General features: G+C 39.1%; 1 protein-coding gene across 4 annotated transcripts in view; it reads left to right on the top strand.

The window, feature by feature from the left end:
• Positions 1 to 16,224, top strand: part of LOC124884785 (anoctamin-1-like) — a 183,217-nt gene that overhangs the window by 30,348 nt on the left and 136,645 nt on the right. Inside the window, exon 1 of one of the 4 annotated variants that reach the window (XM_047392840.1) lies at positions 12,947 to 12,995. The exons of the other annotated variants lie outside the window; for them this stretch is intronic. The gene's annotated coding sequence lies outside the window, so the exon portion shown is untranslated. Of the gene's footprint in view, positions 1 to 12,946; positions 12,996 to 16,224 lie in introns of those variants that run through there. 4 annotated transcript variants of the gene reach the window in all.

Consider the following 16,224-nt stretch of genomic DNA (forward strand, 5'->3'; position numbering starts at 1 on the left):
TTTTGACTCTTATGGATTCTCTCCGGATTTCGAGTTCTACCCGTCAAGCATCGTAACATTTTTAGAAGACAGATCCTCAAAAATATTGTATCATAATAATCAGCTTCAAAACACTCTGTCCACTGTGTGCGGTCACCATTGCATTTTTTATCTATGTCATAGAGCGTGCGGATTATCAGTGCAGCAAGTGTTGTCAAAATACACTGGAGATGTGATTAAGAATGATTTAATGGTATCTAACTTTGTGAAAAAATATCAGAAATGTGTCATTAATTAAAGTTGTACATTTTATACTCACGGAACATGCTCTTTGGAGATGTTTCTGGATTGTTATGGAATTTAAATTGTCTTTTTTTTTTCATTTGTTTTTTCTTATGATTTAATATTTGTGTAATGACATATGTTAGTGTGTGAAGTAGAGAACGAAGCTAGACTTGAAAATATAATCAATAAATATTTTATTGAATAAAACGGTTTATGGTGAAAATGTAATCCATCGGGGTGGTAGTGTCGTCTTACGAAGATACTTTTTTGACTTCCCATCAGCATTTTTTGGATCTTCCAGCTTGGATCTCGACCAATGGGGAGAATGAGTTATCTGCCTTCTTCTTCTTGTTCTTCTCTGCTTAACGCTGGGTGGTGTACCCCCATTTTCAATAGATGTACCCTCTGTTTTGAACCGTCTATATTCATCATGAGCATAAGGGTTAATGACTGAAGATATGGGGATGTTTACCTCTGACAAGGTATGTAGAAAGTCTGACCTCCCTTGGGGTAGCCATGCTCCAGATTTTTTAAACGAAAGGATGAGATTTTTCAACAAGTCAATCATGTGGGACCCCTTTACAACATTCCCTTTATATACAAATTCACCTCGTGAAGTTCAATTCTCACTTCTTTCGGATAATTTCTTCAAAATGTACTCAGCATTTTTACGGTTATCCTTCGGAAGCAACCTGGTCCTGCCCCGGGCCTTGTTTTTCTTGGGACTGCTCATGCTTAGGAACCTCTGTGTCACGCTGAAGCGTCAAGCTCACCCGCTGTTCTTCTTTCACACCTTGCTTGAGTAGAGTCAGATACCTCTGCAAAAGCGCATCGTATTTCTTGATTTTTTCATAAGAAGTCAAACCAATCTCGTTTATTATCGCTCTCATTTCAGCATCCAAATTCTACTCCGCCGTCTGTCTGATGGACGTGTCTGACTGGGTCAGACGCTTGAATTGATGAGGGGAAATCAGAAGCATCTTCTGCGATGTTCTGAGAGACAATATCTCCTGATTATACCACCCAATAGATCACCGATCAAGGGAGCAAGAGCTGCTAAGATGGGGAGAATAAAACCAACTCCTTGACTTTTGAGTCCCAGCTGTTTCCGCTTGATACCAGTTCTTTTATCAGCCAACAATCTGATGATTTTTCTTTGCTTCTTCAATTTCCGGTGTTGAGAGGGTGATAGTTTAATGTTACCGTTTAAAATATTCAGAGCAATCTCACACAGAGCCTGAAGAAAGTCAGGTGAGCAGTGTGTGAGAATATCCTTACGTTTCTGTGGACAGGCCTGGTACAAAGCTCTGAATAATGGGACATTCCTTTTTATACGTGCAGACATGATGACTTTGTTTTGGGCACGTACACAGCAGGCCACTGGTAAGGAAGTATGCCTGTTCTCAGTCTGAAATGTTCTGGGCAGGTAGGTGTGAAATCGATGATTAAATAACCATGAGCTTCTCTCGTTGCGTCTTCAAAATTCTCCAGGAAGACACCCTTTTGCGATGGAAACATTTGGCGCGCTAGTATATTCAACTGCAGTTTATCTCTCGGGTTTTTAAACAACACCATATAATTACAGTTCAAACTAATAGTGCGACTGAACTTTCCCTGGTGAAAAACATCCTGAGTCAGCATCATGACGCTCATATTACGATGGTGACGAAACTGGGTAAAGACCTTCATCACGTTTTCATCATCTGAGGCTTGAGCAATAACATCGTCTAGAATGATCAGATGATTCTGATCAGGAGGAAACAGGTTTTCATCTTCAAAAGAATGAGGCAATCCTTTCACAAATGTAATATGTTTATTCATCTTCTGCAATTCAGCATACATCGGCTGAAAAGATGTGTAAATCCACACAATATTTTCTGGAACAACATCCATGACATGGTTACAGTTCTGCAAAACACTTTTTACAAAAAAGGTTTTTCCACAACCACTGGGTCCTATTATCATACATGAGAAAGGCGCTCTAAATCTAGGATCAAAATCAACCTCCTGTAAGTCGGCAGAATGCAACATTTTTTTTTTTTTTACTTTATCTTTCTTCTTCTTCTTCTTATGCTCTAATAACCAAAAGGCAGAGTTGTCCCGTCAGAAAAAAGGCATCTCTTGTCATACACCAACCGAAACCTTTTAACAAATGCAGCATTTCTTAAGAGGAATCTCTTTTTATCCCTCCTGATCGTGTGCTGAGGAATTTCAATGACACCCTCACCTGACCCCTGTAAGTAGCCCTCGACTAGCCCTTTGATGCTGTCCAAATTGACCCTCTCGCTGCATTCATGCATCTGAGTAATACTTTTAGCACGTATCACTGGCTTTTTCTGGTTTTTGGTTTGATATGCATAACTCTTGGGTCCTGTTGATGCAAACTCCGAAATGCTGGCTCCCGCGAGCTCGTCAGTAAGATCACCCAGATAATTCCCCAACTCCAAAGGAGTTTCACCACTTTTTGTCAAATAAATCAAACTGTCCGTGTCAATATAAATCAATCTGTCCTGCAATTGCTCCATGCTGCTGAGAAGTTTTAAACGCGCATAAGCGGTGGTGAATGCAGCAATAAACACATTGTTTACCTTGCTTGGGGGAGAGATGACACGTTTGCTGTAGTTCCACTGCACTACACACATTTCAGGGTTGAAGAAATGGAAATAGTTAACCCTGTATTTACTCGAGAACATGAAGCTGAAAAACTCATCAGGGTTAGTGATGACTGTGGTCTGAGACAGATCACTTTGCTGCGCAAACTTTCTCCAAAAGCTGTTTAAGCACAGTTTTGCTACCTGTCTTTTGGCAGAGTTCACCTCGATTTTGCCTGCGTCTAATTGCCTACCCTGGTGGAGTTTGTAGTCTGCTACGTACTTTGACCTGCTCTCCTCATCCACCGCTTCAGAAGGGTAGCCTGAAGCCTCCTGCTTACCCTTTAAAAAGCAATGAATGTAACCTTTAAAGATTGTGTCACTGGTCTTCTCAAAATGCCAAACTTCAGGGATTTTGGCGAGGCGATAACCACACTGCAACGCTTTACAAAACTCTATACTCACCCACACACCTGTCAGAGCTCTGTCCTCATCATTATGCCTGCAGGGACCTGACTAGTTATTTATTTCAGCACATGTGCGGCAGAGAGTAAACACCAGTTTACCTTGGGATGTTCTGTAAGGCAAAACAGGGAAAAAGAGACCTCGTGGGGGGTAGACCACAGCTCTGACGAGGCCAAAGTAGCTGCTGGGGTCATCAAAATTTTTGTAAATGATGGTGGGGTGCCCGAGGGGAAAGACGCAGCTAGCATTTACATAAGGGTACAGAGATGTGTAATCCACATAGTGTACTATTTCACCTGGCCCCGCTGTGTATCTCAACCTCATAGGGCAGGTGCATCCACCATACAGAGCATCTCGGGGTGATAACGGTTTGGGTGCATTAACTTTCTCAAGAAAGCTGATCACCCCCGGGTCTGATTTTTTCATTTCAGTCCACTCATGCTCCCAGATGACATCGAGACGAAGGCCATACACAGTTTGGAGTACCTTGCTTCTCTCAACAGTGGCTGCGTAAAATTGTTCAAATGCTATCCCCTCTCAAAGGACACTTGTCATGAGGCATGTAACACTTTCTGCAGCCGTGGAAAAAACAGCCGTAAAATTCAAATGCAACTTTAACACCATTAATCTCTGCATACCCATCCACAGAATATGGACCAATTTCCTTTTCCCCTTTGTTTAATGCATGTTTGATGTCTATTTTTCTGCCGTCTGAAATACAGCCAAGCCATTGAATGGACGCGCTGGAAAACGTCTTACTACTACGCCTGTAATCCAGAGGTGAGGGGATAGCCAAGGTTTTAGGAGAAAGGAAATTGGTTCCAAAAACCTTCATGCAGGCTGAGGCTATCATGACGCATTTAAGCGGATCCACACTTGTCTCCTTAAATAACTCATCCCTGAATTTAACACAACCTTGAAATAGAATGTCCACATCATTTTTACAATAATGAAGAGCTTCCTTCTCAAAGTCAAAGACCCCTTTGCTCGCCTCTCTGTACCAGCTGGTAAACACCTGTTGTTCTTGAAGGCTCATGCGTTCTACAGCGTAGGAGGATGGAGGTCGGTTAAACAAAGAACTTTACTTCCCTGCATGATGAGATGAGGTTTAATGCCTAACTGCAGCATAGCTGTGAGAATCAGGTAGCTGTCATACCCACGTGCGTTGTGTGTTATTAAGGTAAAGCCTCTGTATATTGGTCTCCTGAAATGGAGAAGAAATTTTTGGGTGCAATTCAATCCATAAGCATTCCATTCCACACCTTTCAGCATTTTAACACAGACCAGATAGGGGATGTGCACACCGTTCTCGTCGATGAAGCATTCAAAATCATAAAAAAACTGTTTATCATCTAACTGATTACAGGCTTGGGCGGTTTGAATGTAACACAGATGACCATCGCATGTCACATCTAAATCAGGAGGTATATTCTCACCGCAAATACGGCATTTTACATTACACCCGTGTGGTTTATCCTGCTTGCTGATTGGAATAACGTATATCCTTTTGCACACCTTGCACAGTTTTACCAACTCACAGTCGCTCATAGGCCTGTCAGCACCAGGTCTGTTGCGGGGTTCCCTGTGTCTGCTGAAACATGAAGAATTACGACAGATTCTGTGACAACCTGCACAGGCGACAGGTTCATTAATTTCACGCATACACTGGTATGAGTGACACACCGGACAATAGCCTTCACAATGGTGTTGTCGAAGAGGGATTTTGGGTCGGACCAAAGTGCAGACAAGAGCTTGGCAGCCGCATGTTAGTTTATTCTCAAAACGGTCTAAAACGTAACAAAAACACTGCAGGTATGAATCAGAGTCAAAATCAAAAAACTTACAAAACACTGCAGGTACTATGGCAAAAACGTAGCATAAGCGAAGCATAAACAAAGCATAGTCATGGTAGGGAAAGGGGTAGTGACGAACACAAGGAACCAGCGACGAACAGAGACACCAAACCAACTAATATACTGGGGAAAGACAAAGGCAGGTAATCAAGGGAACTGACAACAGGTGCGACAAGGAGGCAGGGAAGCATCAGGAACAGGTGAAACAAATACAAAGGCTGAGGAAGAGTGAAATGACTAAATAAACAACAGAAAACACAAACTAAGCAAGAGAATAAATCAGAGGAGGAAATAAAGAACTAGAATAACTATAAACTAAAGTAAACAGAGAAACTAGAGGGGAACATAGAAACAATAACCTAAGAAATAAACAGAGTCCATAAGGAAAATCTAAGTTACAAAATAAACAAACCAAATGAAAACAATAACTAAAGCAGGACAACAATACATACTAGGAAATGATAGAGGGAGGAAAATAAACTAATAAACATGAAGCCCAATCCAAAATGGAAACAACTAAACAAACGTTAGCACAAAGCCACAAGCAAAGTCCAAATTGTCACTCCGTGACAGGTGTGTGTCTGGCTTTTCATAGCTCCCGTAACAATATGCACAGATGTAGCTCGATCTTATAAAACCCTTGAGATTTTTTATTCTATAGTAGTGACCTTGAAATAACAGCAAACAGAGAGGGTTTGATCCATCAGGGAAACTGGTCTCAAATTTACACAGAGGTGCAGAGCCTGTAACGGTTCTGTGAAACACTACAATTTGTCTCTTTAAAATGTTTTCAAATTTACCAATGTCGCTGAAAGTTACTGCTGTCTGATCATCTAAACCAGCCCTGTGTTGCCACTCCCTCCCCAGCTCTAAAGCCTGATTATCAGTAAGGTTAGAGTCAGAGATGTGTGCAAGACTTATGGCAAAGCATAGCTGATTACCGGTATTATCTGCAATATACAGGTGACGTTTTTTCTTATTAATCAGTTCACAGTCTAACGTTCCTTTAACCTTACGTTTCGACCCTCCTGCAGGGTCATTAACTACCTGTAGAACAAATTCCAGGTTATTATGTGCAGGCATTTCAGCGTTGGACTGTACTAACTCATCTAAAAAATCCTCAAAAGCAGGCAGAATCATATTCCCATCATCGTTCATGGTAAACGTGACGTTACGGTTCAGATTTTCCCCTACTAATTCTAGCTGCACAACATCATTACGTCTGGCTAAAGATCTTGCAGTATCGGCTAATTCAGTGAGAATACGCATGATGTTTATATAGACTGCACAGCGAGATCAGGGACATTACCAGGGCAGGGAGGTGGGATGGTGAAAGGTCTCCTTATTTCAATGTTATTAAAATGTTCACGTTCAACAGTCGCAGGAGGATCTCCCTCAATCTGATCAGGGTTGACTGCAACCTCCGGATTGAAATTACCGCCATGCTGCACAGTATGATCAGTGACATGTGACGTTGAAGGAATTTGTAAGTCAGCTGATTCATTTTGCTGAATGCTGGGTGGAGATAGTGTTCTATTTAAATCTTCAACAGCCTGTTCTAGCGAGCTTAAAAGGTCACCGTACAGATTTTGATTTATTACATTTTCACTGATAGCAGGTGATGCATTTAACCCGATGTTATCTGCTACATCAGCATTAACAGGAATTTCATTAAGTTGAGCAACAACATTCCTCATGTCATTCAGCGCGTGTGTGATCTGGCTATCCATATTAACATGAGTATCAGAAGAAGAAGAAGACCCAGGGATCAGTATAAATTACCTTGATATCAGCGCAATGTTTCAGTAACAATGTCTGACATGCAGCCAGAAGAGTTAAACTTGATGCTTTATTACAATGGTCACGTAAGGATAGGGGAACTCTCTGTCTGCGCTGTTGCTGTCCAGGTCTCGATTAAATCTGCTCCACCATCAACGTTGCCTCTGGAAAGATAAAAAAAAAAAAAAATTTATGAAATATGCGAATTAATTCAATAGGTAAATGAGTATAAGAAGAATTAAACTTACCATTCAATAAACCTCTAACAAGCCTCGCACTGGTATACAGAGCACAGAGTCGCCATCTTTTCCTCAATTTAAGATATTCTGTGAAACAAAATAAAGTTACCTTACAATGCAGGTCTTTTGAAAAAAAAATCTTGTTTCTGTGAAGATTTGGATAGAACAGAATTTGAATATAACTATAACTTACTCCGTACACGGGGTATTTGAACGGTTCCGGGCGGTTCCAACTCTTCCTGCACTGAACTGGTACAATTCTGCTGAATGCTTGGGCTCTGGATTAAATCATTCGATATATCTGTAAAATATTTTATCAGGGGTTAAAACAAGCCTGCAATATCGCCTAGACCTGTGAAAACATATGCATAGAAATATAGAAATATATATATATATATATATATATATATTTTTTTTTTTTTTTTACTTACTCTCCTCTTCCAGAGCTGTTAATTTTTCCACCGCACGGTCAGGGGACTGTGGCGCATGAATGGCTTCGCCCTCTATTTCATGTTTAGCTGGGATCGGATTGTCTTTTTTAAAGACAAGTTTCCGTCTCAACTTTGATTTTTTCGGAGGCAGACGGTTACAAACGCTGACCTCTCCAACGTTCAGGAATACGTCTCTTGTTAAATCTGTAAGTAGAATTTATTTCATTTATTTTTTAAATCACAAAATAGCATTCACCAGTTGACTAAACCAGATGTTGTTGCAGTTAATAATTACCATAGTTAGACTGTGTAAAAACGATACCATCCAACTCGTCACCCGTGGGTTCTAAAGAATATAATTTAAACATTATTATTATCCAACGAGCATTCACAAGCACTTAAATAATTCTTAAAGATGATTACTTACTACTGAAGATTGCGTTGTATCTGTCGATAGAACCAGAACATTCACCACCTTCTTCGTTCGTTGAAATATTTTCCGACATTTTTTTTCTGCTTCTCCTTACAAGTGTTCTAAAGATATTTCAGTGTAATTGGTTAAAAATAAACTTTTAGCTACCAGATTTGAAGCCAATCTCCCAATAAAGATTGCGTTGTATCTGTAGATAGAACCAGGATGACTGACTACGCTACCTTCAACGCCCATAGTTACGCCCCTTTGGCCACACTCCCCCGAGACACCTCAGCAACAGTGCAGACGTGTTAATTCAATAAACAGTGGATGTGGATTGTCTGAGACAATGGTCGACACTTTGGGCCAGGAAAAGAGCACTGTCAGTGTGAAAACTGTGTCTGAGACAATACACAAGAAACAGTTGTGGATGCCTTAATTCAATAAACAGTGACATGTCTGAGTACTTTATAACTATATATTTTTTTTCAGTTCATTTATTTCTCTGTTTTTTAGATCATCTCTACAAGTTACTGGTGTAGATTAGATTGCTCAAACATTTGAGCAGAGGAAGAAAGGTTCTGTATCTACCTTTTGTCTTCCTTGTTTTTTAGATGTAAAAACATCTAAATATCCCCTGTGTTAAAACAAAATTAATTTACAATTCTGTCAGGTTCTCTCTTTTTATCAGAATTTTGTATGACGTGCCTGAGTGACCTTTTAAAGTGGATAAACTACATGTTTTGTTTTTAGATGTAAAAAACATCTAAAAACATACAATTAGAAAGATTCGCTTCCTTGTAATGACAACATCCGGCTAATGACAACATCCGGTTAATGACAACATCCGGCTAATGACAACATCCGATTAATGATGATATCCGGTTACGTCACAGGAAGGCCCACCACCGGAAGTCCTGCCCTAGGACGTCCCAGCCACCGGAAGTCCCGCCCACCTGTCAGAATTTTCACACCTCGTTTGATTGAAGGATGTACATTTAGTCTCTCTGCCATTCCTCCCGATCACGCCTCCCCAGGTGTCACTGTCATTTCCCACATGGGCGTTGAAGTCCCCCAGCAGAATAATGGAGTCCCCGGGAGGGACACCAAGGGACCCATCACTCTCCTTCTTGGTCAAATAGCCCTTACACAGCATGGAGGTGTGTTTGAGGTCACTGTCCTGTTGAAAAATAAATGATGGTCCAACTAAACGCAAACCAGATGCTTTGGTAGCCATGCTGGTTCAGTATGCCTTCAATTTTGAATAAATCCCCAACAGTGTCACCAGCAAAGCAACCCCACACCATCACACCTCCTCCTCCGTGATTCACGGTGAGAACCCGGCATGTAAAGTCCATCCGTTCACCTCTTCTGTGTCGCACAAAGACACGGTTGTTGGAACCAAAGATCTCGGACTTGGACTCATCAGACCAAAGCACAGATTTCCACTGGTCTAATGTCCATTCCTTGTGTTCTTTAGCCCAAATAAGTCTCTTCTGCTTGTTGCCTGTCCTCAGTAGTGGTTTCCTAGCAGCTATTTTACCATGAAGGCCTGATTCACACAGTCTCCTCTTAACAGTTGTTCTAGAGATGTGTCTGCTGCTAGAACTCTGTGTGGCATTGACCTGTTCTCTAATCTGAGCTGCTATTAACCTGCAATTTCTGAGGCTGATGACTTGGATGAACTTATCGTCCACAGCAGAGGTGACTCTTGGTCTTTCTTTCCTGGGGCGGTCCTCATGTGAGCCAGTTTTTTTTTAGCGCTTGATGGTTTTTGCGACTGCACTTGGGGACACTTTCAAAGTTTTCCCAATTGTTCAGACTGACTGAAAGTAATCATGGCCACTCATTTTTCTTTACTTAGCTGCTTTTTTCTTGTCATAATACAAAGTCTAACAGTCTATTCAGTAGGACTATCAGCAGTGTACTGCATCCACCTCCTGCGCAACACAACTAATGGTCACAACCCCATTTATAAGGCTTGAAATCCCACTTATTAAACCTGTGAAGTGAAAACCATTTCAGGTGACAACCTCTTGAAGCTCATCAACAGAATGCCATGAGTGTGCAGAGCAGTAATCAAAGCAAATGGTGGCTACTTTGAAGAACCTAGAATATAAGACATATTTTCAGTTTTTTCACACTTTTGTGTGAAGCTATAATCTTCATAATCATGAAAATAAAGAAAACTCTTTGAATGAGAAGGTGTGTCCAAACCTTTGGTCTGTACTGTATATATGTTATATGGCTAAAAGAGGATATATGAATAAACAGTATTCATATATCCTCTTATTCAGGAGTTTCAGAGTGAATGAAATACAGTTGAAGGAGGGGTAAACCTAGACAAGGTACACACTGTCTAGGTTACTGCAAGCAAGCAAAACTGTCTGCTCTAAAAGTGGTCTAAGCTTAGAGTTAAAATAAGAAGTTTGTTAGGACCAAAAGTCTGTAAATCTACAGGTGCCACAGAAAGATATAAGTCAACAGCTGTCATTCATGGGAAATAAAGATAGTTTTTATCTTAATATGTGAACCCTACCTTTTATTATTATTATTATTTATTATTATTATTATTCTGCTATTTATTGTTTTAATGTTCTTACTTATTATTACTTGTTAATTCCAATATGGGAAATGATATTTTAGTTTCAATGTGGGGTTTAGTGCCAAAGGACTTGGTTGTTGTGATTTCATCCCTACTTTTGTGCATGCTACTACATGCATGCTCAGTATGAGGGATTGCTGCAAAGTCAACGCCAGTGACTGTCCACTGTCTCTACATGCTCATCCGGGAGGAGGGAATGCTGCAAGTCACTGACTGGATGCAATCTGCTGGGTTTCCTTAGATGGAAAAACGTTTTATCCAATTTGAATAAAAAGCTAACTCGGACTGCACTGTTCAATTATTAGTATTAATTGGAATGTATGTACCTGACTGTTGTGAAGTGCCTTGAGACAACATGTGTTGTGAATTGGCGCTATATAAATAAACTGAATTGAATTGAATCGATACCAGTTACAATACATCAAAGACTTTTATAACACAACATTGAACCTGATTTATTGAGCATTATTTAAACATGTTCATGCATAAACACAGGAAGCCAGGAGTCAGCATGGATGAACATAAAAAGTGTTTGGATCCTTAGTTGTTTGATTTTCTGCGTTTCTTTTGTGTCTTTTTTCTTTATTTACCTGTTAATTATGTTCTCTGGTTGTTACACATTCCTTTGTGTATTTGTTTCTTTGTTCATTCTTGTATTTACTTAGGGGAGTGGTGGCCTATTGGTTAGAGAGCAGGGCATTTGCATCCCGGAGAGGCCACAAGTACCCTGCATTGAATCACACAGCCTGCCACTCTGGGTCCCCTGAATGCTCCCTGGGTGCCTCACAATGGCAGCCCACTGCTCCCTACGGGATGGGTTAAATGCAGAGGATAATTTCTCCATTGTTAGATCAATAAAGCCTACATTGCGATTATTAATAGATTATTTCTGTTTAATCAGTCAGGTTAATTTTGCCGATCTCCATCTTGCCGATGTCTTATGATATCTCCACATCTCCCCCAGCATCTGAGCTCTCTTCTCCTCATTGTTCTCCACCAATCCTCCCATTACACTTCCCCATTATTTTCCATTTTCATGTACTATAGTTTTTTCACTCCCTGTCCTTTTCCCCTGGTGCTCCTTTGTAAGTTTGCCTTTATATTTATTAAAAATGTTCATCTAGCGCTTCCTGTCTGTGCCTGGGTCCTACTCCTCAACCACACCACTTGACAAAATTTAATTATTTGTGTTTTTGCGGTCAAATAGATAAATAAATAATTAGAGATTGCTGTATTATAACACATACAATAGATAGAAATATGAAGACCATCAAGCTGCAGAGCTGTAAACACAGCTGTCTGATGAAAAAGCTTTCAAAACGTAGTTTTGTAATTTTTGATTCTCTGCTCTTAGTCCAGTTTATCCACCTCATTTGCAATAGTGGTGGCAGTTGTAGGGGTTCGTCCTGGAACCAGTGGGTTGCCGGTTGAACCCCCGCACTTTCTGTCTCAGTTGTTGTGTCCTCGGGCAAGACACTTTGCCTGCTGATGGTGGTCAGAGGGCTCAGTGGCGCCTATGTATGGCTTCTGAATGTAGTGTAAAGTGCTTTGGGGTCTCTGGGGACTTGATAAAGTGCTATACAAGTGCAGGCCATTTACCGTTTAAAAACGTTGTCAGCAGACTACAAATCCATCCTTTTAGCTCCCACTAACCTTTTTTGCAAAGCTTTATTGATACAAAAGGACAAAAGCAAGTATAATTTGGAATCTGGTGATTGTATTTAAAACCCAGATTGAACAGTTACTGTTGGGAAATTTCAACATAGATCCTGTTGTAAACAAGTAAAAGTGGTCCAGAAGACAAGCATATTAAACTGTGCGTACTGAGTTTCATTATATGCATGTTGGGCTTTCATTGTTTTACCTTTCATATAAACATATGATATCTTTCCAAATAGCATTAAATGATTTATTTCTAGCTTGCTTGCTTGCTATTAACTACATTTGTGGAAAAAAAAACTTTTAGTATAATTTCATTTTTTCACAAAGTTAAATCCTTTTTTTTTTCCACTGAAAACCAATTTATCAGTATATACCTTCTAAGCATAGGGTTAGTTATAAGAAAACTAATACAATAAAAGAGAGGGCCCATTTCTGTCTTTATATTTTAGAGGCTATCTCCCTTCAGGTTTTAAAGCAGCACAAAAGAGAGGAGCCCCATCTGTGAAATGTCTTGACACCTAACCAGAAGGGAGAGTTTATCTTACAATAATAATAAGACATTCATAATTGTATATATAGTTAGTTATATACAGTCTGTTTAAACTTTGTAAATCTTGCAAAGACTTCATGCTTTTTTGGTTACAGGTAGAGCTCTACTGTTTCTGCCTGCCAAGAAAACAACCCTCTCTTGAAGGTATTCCCTTACCAGACATTACAAATCCGTGCTTCAGCTCCCTCCCGAGTTCTGCCAGATGCAGTTTCCAGCCAGACCCCTTTGATAAACGTATTTAGAATGCAAATCTGCGTAATTAGGAATAATTGGTCATAACTCCAACCACTAGATGGCAGCAAAGTGCTTCAAAAGTATCACTGGTATCACCACCTAAATACTGTATACTGGACTATGTTCACAGCTCCAACTTGAATTAATTCTCATTCATTTAATTAAATCTTGACCCTTTATCGATAATTTATCTCAATCATTTCTGTGTTCTATCTGTCAGTCTGTCTGTCCGTCTATCTATCATCTTAATTTAGGTATTCTATATAGTACCTTCACCATAAAGGAAGTTAACCTACCACAATGTTCCTGTAATAAATACCAGATTCTATTTAATAGCTGACAAGATCTTCCATTGTGTAAATTAAAGACATCTTTTTTATTATTTCGGTTACTTAGCAAAAACAAAATCCTCAGTGTAACTTGATAGTTTTAAAGGTTGGATCTTCAACCTTTAGCCAACACTGTATGTATAAAGCAAAGTCGAAGCCAGCATTATTAAGATTTAGGTGAGGCAAGATACAAAGGCCTAAATGACCATTATAGGTCCTCACGTCCATTTCTCAATGAAATATCAAAGTTTTTAAATTTTCCATTCACCATCAAACAAAGGTGCCGGTAGATTATGCCAAAATGATCTAAGTTCCATTTTTCATGTTCCACAATTAAAACTAAATTTCCCAAATAGGGGACGATCTACTAATGAATGCATGCACAAAGACAGTTGGTGTATATACAAATGTGGGTTTTGGTGGTTTGAGAGGGATTGGCGACAAAAGTCTAAAATAGCTGAATAAGATTGTAATTTTCAGTTCCTGCTACTACATGCCAATTTAACAACACAACACTAGACCTTTAAATGCCAAAGAATCTTTTCTAAGACCTTGAGAACATTTCTTGCAATCTCCAGATATTGAAATGCAAATTTTGAAAACCAAGTTCAATAAAAGAGCTTCAAATTTACTTATAGAGTTCAAAATAATATAACAAAATAATGTAATGCTTAAATCAAAAATGGCATAATCTAGTCATAATTTCAAAATATTAATAAATAATACCAGACTGAAATCTTACATTTATTTAATCAGTATCATGTACAGCATTTATTGTTTTAAGTCCAGTGGGGGCATCACTGTAAAAATAAATTTTAGATTGACCAACATGTGTTACGAATAATTTGAGGTCTGCAAACATGTATGATTGACATAAATGAGATAATATAATACACCCTCTTTACCAGAAAGCTTCTTTGTTTTGCTATATGGAGAGTTAAATGTGCAGAGACATAAGCTAAGGTTAGTAGTAATAGTTGTTACTAGATTTACTTGAGTAACTTTAAAAAAAAAAAAAAGGTACTTCTAGGAGTAGTTTTACTGCAACATACTTTTAACTTTTCTTTTAGTAATATTACTTTGAAGCAAAGCTACTGATACTTGAGTATAATTTCTAGCTTCTCTACTTACCTCTAGTTACTTTACTGAATGGAGAACAAATATGTTTTAATAAAAAATGCACAAGACAGACACACTTTCATTTTTATGCTAAAGCGAGACTTTGTTTGTAAACAAACTTCATTCTTCAAATGTTAGTTTCTGCTGAAGCTCTTGGGTCATTTGGAGTGAATATAAAGTAAACAGATTATATTCATTGGAAGTATGTTGCACCTGTATAACATGTACACTACCTATTGTATGTATTGGTTTCAGATGTTTTATGTCGTGAAGAAGTGTGATTTCGAAATGTGGGTTACCTCTGTCTCAATTTGTTATTTTATCTATTCATCAATTGTTCTTACTCACTTTTATGCGCTGGGTGGCGGGGAAACTGGTGCCTATCATTAGGCAATATGCAAAGTACACCCTGGACAGGTCACCAGTCCATCACAGGGCGTTATTTATTTTTACTTTAGTTTTTATTTTATTCTTTAAAATATTTTGCTTTTAGAAATTAAATTGGATATTATAGTAAAACAGTTTATCAGTACTTCATTAGTGTAAGGATTATGATTATTTATTATAAATACTTATCAAACATTCTAATCATGATAAAGAAGAAATACATTCTAACCAAAAATCATTTCTTATGAATAAAGATCAGAGATACACTCTGGTGGTGTGATAATTGAACCCACAGCACTTAATAATTAAAATTATTAAATTGTCATTAATATGTAATAATTATTAACCAAAACCATGGCAAATGTCACTGTGTTATCAACCATTTTACTAAATGATGTGGAACACTAACAGACAGAGAGACAGATAATCACTCTTACACAAAATAAACACAAACGCTGTCTCTTTAATTTTTTGTATATCACTGGCGATTGCTCTAAGACTGCAAAGGAAGCTCAGCTTCCCCTAAAATGTCAAAAAATAAGTGATCAAATATATACTGTTGTGTGTACATGTCATTGACTAAATATGTGCTACAATGCGCTCAACTTTTGTTCAGAATCAGCTTCTTATCAGTGGTAACGACACGGCTTTCCTCTCACTCATTCCCGCAGCTTCACAGTGCTTTAAACAGTGAGTTCAATAGCAAAGCAAAAATGCTTTGTCCCGCCCATCGGACGCTCAGCGTCTCTGGGGGTCTATGGGGCAGTGGGCTGGCCTCGGCCGGACGCTCAGCTTCTGCATGATGATTGGATGATATGTATTGAGGTTAGATGGAGATCAAACTAGAAGTTTATGGACAAATGAGAATAACACAACAATTTGGATTAACTTGGAAGAATTAACAAAAAACACTATTTTGTGAAACCTTTCTCTGTGTGTGCGTCTATAAGCGGCTATCAGCTGGTAGAACGGTAGGGCCACGCCCCAGACACAGAGCATCTAGCAGCCCCTTAGCCACCAACAGTTGGATCTTCTGATCTTCTTGTATCAGACAGATTTCCAGCTTTCAAGCTCTTCCGGGAATGGCCAGTGTGGAGGAAAAGTAACCCCGCCCGCGAGCTTCTATTTCTCCAGAGAGTTGCCTCTGAACGTAGAATCGTGAAATGGCTGTTAAAAGTTTGTTTCCTTGGCTTTTTATAAACTCTGATGACGTCAGAGCTGCGACGCCTGTTGAGCTATGTCAGTACAGTCGTTTACCACTCGTTTTACAGGGTGTGACCCCAACATTAGCTTTTTAATCAAAT

The sequence above is a fragment of the Girardinichthys multiradiatus genome, chromosome 2 (genome assembly GCF_021462225.1).
Source record: "Girardinichthys multiradiatus isolate DD_20200921_A chromosome 2, DD_fGirMul_XY1, whole genome shotgun sequence".
In the NCBI taxonomy this organism is placed as follows: domain Eukaryota; kingdom Metazoa; phylum Chordata; class Actinopteri; order Cyprinodontiformes; family Goodeidae; genus Girardinichthys; species Girardinichthys multiradiatus.